This window comes from Piliocolobus tephrosceles, chromosome 2 (assembly GCF_002776525.5).
Source record: "Piliocolobus tephrosceles isolate RC106 chromosome 2, ASM277652v3, whole genome shotgun sequence".
NCBI lineage: Eukaryota > Metazoa > Chordata > Mammalia > Primates > Cercopithecidae > Piliocolobus > Piliocolobus tephrosceles.
In genome coordinates, this window is record NC_045435.1 from 14,705,753 (window position 1) to 14,710,102 (window position 4,350).

The 4,350-nt window shown below is 37.5% G+C and overlaps 1 pseudogene; it reads right to left on the bottom strand.

Annotated features, from left to right (window-relative positions):
* Nucleotides 1–213: 213 nt before the first annotated feature.
* Nucleotides 214–2,992, bottom strand: LOC111545114 (annotated as a pseudogene).
* Between the last annotated feature and the right edge of the window lie 1,358 nt (nucleotides 2,993–4,350).

Below are 4,350 nucleotides of genomic sequence, written 5' to 3' on the forward strand. Positions count from 1 at the left end.
CTTTAAGGGTGAAAAGCATAACATTCCATTTTAGTTGAAGCATTCCTTCACATAGCCAACATATTTTTTCTAGGCACTCTAAGAACTCTTCAGGATACTACAGGAAAAATGTTCTTCTTGCCTACTGATCTCTTAGTCGTATTTTCCCTCAAACTTTTCTACATTAAACATTGTTATAACTGTTTTTTAATTTAATTTTCCATGGTTCAGTCCTCAAGTTATTTTTCTTTTATTTGGAAATACTCCTTCAGTTTCAACTTGCTGAGCAGGCAAGCAACTGCTTTTGGCTTCTATGGAAACTGGAATCCTGTGGCTGCGTATAGGCATTCTGGTTCCACCAACTTTCGTTGTGTTGTGATATCCAGTGATTTAGGTGGAAAAGTACAAGGTATTTCTCCATGATGGATATGATATGGTAATAACAGGCTGGAATCTAATGGGACCCAGGGACCTAAGAGACTGGAAGATACATCAGGAAGGCCACAATGGGTTTTATACAAATTGTATGCTGTCCTAGTAACTTTTCCATCGCAGACCTTATAGATCAGGAGTGAAGAATCTTCTGCTGCATGATATAACTAGTAGGAACCCTCCTGCAAGCTACTTAATTTCTTTAGAATGTGTTGGAGGATGTTAAATAAATTGGAAATCTTGAATACTGAAAGCTTTTCTTTTAATTCTTCTGAGGTAATTTATTCCAGTAGAAAAAGCTTTGAAGTAAAAGCACTGATAAGCCCAACATAAAATGAGCTGCTGGAATGCAATAAACTTTCAGTCCATAAGTGACAAAGTCCACTTTCAATCAGAGCTTCAACTCCATAACAAGCTTGATACTCTACTTTAGATAGTACATAAAATGGAAATTGTCTTCTGATTTTCTTCTGTTTTTTTTTAGAACTTGGTCTTGTCTCTATCCTCTGGACACTGTGGCAACATACGAAACAACAGGTCTTGCAGGCTAAATAAATTACAAACAAACTTCCTTCCTGAGGAACTAGGTATTCCTATGTATCTTCAACATAGTCCTGAAGTTCATAGGGCAATCGTCCTTTGGGCTTCTGAAATGCAGAAGGCCATCCAGATTTCAGTCAACTAGAACTATCTGAAGGAACAGACAATTGCTGAGAAACAGAAGACTGTTTAGAATTTTCTAAATTCATTAAGGACAATTGGGGTACTTTTCTGGAAATTGGCTTTAAGAGCTTATCCTGCGTTTTTAAAATTTCTCCAACTGGATCATATGTTTTATATACTCATTTGATAAGATTTTTACAGGCCTACAAGCAGTATGTCTGGTTTCCTACAGAAGCCTGTCCTGAGGAAGAATTTGGACTAACTGGTCTAGAACTTAACTTAGAACCCACAACATCTGTCTTTCCATCACTATTATTTTTACACTCTATATCAATGATTAAACACTCCTCCTCTGTATCACAGTTGAAGAGAACTATATCTTCAGTTTTAGCTGCTTCTGATCTAACAGTCTTTTCCTTTGAGTTGTCCAGGTTTTCCAGAACATTGGGTCTTTCACCATCAGCATGTACCATGTCTACAGCTGTATCATTTTTATTAGAAGTTTCAATTTCCTAAGAATTTTCTAACTGTAAGGCATCAGATGTTTTCAAGTCACTATCTTGCTTCAAAGACTTGTCAGAATTTGATACCTTATCACCAGATGATTCAAATCCCTGATTATCTTTATTTTTGCACTCTTCAGGGCCACCATCCATACCAGTGGCCAATTGTTTCTCCTTTTGCAGTTGTTTCATCAGAATCTGAGATAAACTTCTAGAATTAACAGTAATGTCTGGTGCACTTGGTGCCACAAATGTAGTTACTGCTTTGGGGGCTGCAGGAGCATCTGCCATGTTAGGTACTGTGGAAGCTCTTGCTGGAATTGGTGACTTTGATGCTTTGGTGGTGGTTACTCCAAAAGTTTCAAGTTCTGTGACGTCATCGTCAAAATCCAGATACAAGTTTTCAAGAGTCTCAATGTTTCAGCACTCATTGACTTCACAGGACTTGTCCATTTCAGACACAAACTCTTCAGGTTTGTCCATAAAGACTGCAGATACTGGAACAGATGTGTTTGGGGGTATCATAAATTTTAATGGAACTTCATGAAAGATTTGATTTCTCTCTCTCATAGTTATTTTATTTCGGGGAAGTGGTGAATTAATATATATTACTTTAAATGGCTTTGCACCTGCAACAGGTATTACTTGAATCAATACTGGATGTTCCCACTGTTGTTTGTACATTGGTCCATGATTATTTAATAAGGTAAATAATGATTGACTAGTTAGAGCTAGCTGAGGGTGATGTCTTGAAACAAGCTTCTCTGCATTTGGATCTTTTCTAATATCATAATGCATAGTTTCAGCTGTTCGTTCTGGCAATTCAATGGTAGATATATCATCTTTTGAGAGCTGCAACTTTATAGGCATTGAGGGAAATGCTGTTTTCACATATTTTATCCTACTCAATGCAGGAAGAGTTTTTCTGACTTTAATTCCATCTCTACTTTGAATGGGAAGAATACCATTAAGCTGGTGACCTTGTGGAGAGTATGGAATTCTAGGTACTTTTTCACTTGTTCAATGCAAGCTCTTAAAATTTTCTCTGTGAAGAGGCAAACATCACCGGAAAGTATATTATAATCTTGTGCACATTTCCTGGCAGAATTCTGCAAAAACTTTAGGAACCCAGTCACTTCTTCATTCACATTTTTTTTTTTTCCATATCAAAAGAGTGCAAGAAGTCATTTGTATTTATTCCAACAGCTTTGAAATTTGCAGGGATCTTTGCATATTTAATCAACAAGTCCACATAACTCCTCTGCTCGCTCTGTTCGATAAAACACATAGTTCTTTTATACTTGGAGCCACGGAATGATCTTTATATTTTCTCAAGAGAAAAATGTCTTAAGGCCATTTTTGAGGAAAATATCCTAATTCAGTCCTGGTTCACTTATGACCATCTTGGGGCTCATCTTCCTAGACCTGACTGCAAAGGCTCCAATGGAGGCAGGATCCCTCCAGAATTTACTCAACTCATGGTTTGCGGTGGCTCTTGCCCAGGTGGCGGCCACGCACCACACACGCTCCTCCCCGCTCCTCACATTGTTGCACGCATCTGGGAAAGCCATATTTAAAGGACGTGGCCCAAATTATGTAATTTTTGTTGTCGTTTTGATAATGTTCATAGCTTTTTTCCTAGGAATAAATTTCATCTCCAAAGAAACCACTTATTTAGGTTATTCGTAAGAAGCAACTCCTCATCTGTTCAAGTTTTACCACGAGGATGTAGTAGTTCAGTCACATCTTCAGATTCCACTTCTAATTCTAGTTCCCTTGACATTTTTACCAGATCTGTAGTTACTTCCTCGGTTCAAGTCTTAAACTTCTCAAAGTCAACCATGAGGTTTGGAATCCTCTTTTTCTAAGCTCCTGTTAATGTTGATACTTGTCCTTCTTAAATGAATCACACAAATGTTTTTAAGCATCTAGGAGAATGAATCCTTTCCAGGAGATTTCCAATTTACTTTGCAGATTGAAGCGATTTTTCAGGTCTATCAGAGGAATCACTGTGACTACTATTTATGGCATCTGTAGCCTTACAAAATATATTTATTAAATAATAAGACCTGAAAATCAAATTATTTCTTGACTCATGGGCTGCAGAATAGATGTGTTAGGAGGCACAAAAACATTAGTCTACTTGTACATCTCCACTAGAGCTCTTGGTGACCGGGTGCATTGTAAATGAAAAGTAATCGTTTGAAAAAATTCTATTCTAAGCACTATGTCTCAACAGTGGGCTTAAATATTCAGTAAACCATGCCGTAAACAGATGTGTTGTCATCCAGGCTTTGTTTCATTTATAGAGCACATGCAGAGTAGATTTAGCATTGTTCTTAAAGGCCTAGGATTGTCAGAATAGTAAATGAACATTGGCTTCACATTGAAGTCATCAGCTGCATTGGCCTCTAACAAGAGTCAGACTTCCCTTTGAAGCTTTGAAGCTAGGCAGTTATTTCTCCTCCCTAGTTATGAAGGTCCTAGATGACATTCTTCTAAAACAAGGTGGTTTCTTCTACATTGAAAAGTCTATTGTTTAGCATAGCCACTTTCATCAGTTATGTTAGGTATTCAGGACAAGTTGTTATAGTTTCTCCATCAGCACTTTTTGCTTCTCTTGCAATTTTATGCTATGGACAAAGCTTTTTCCCTTAAATCTCATGAACCAACCTCTGCTAGCTTCAGCCTTTTCTCCTGCAACTTTTCATCTCTCTCAGTCTTCATAGAATTGAAGAGATTTAAGGACTTGCTCTGGATTAGGCTTTGGCTT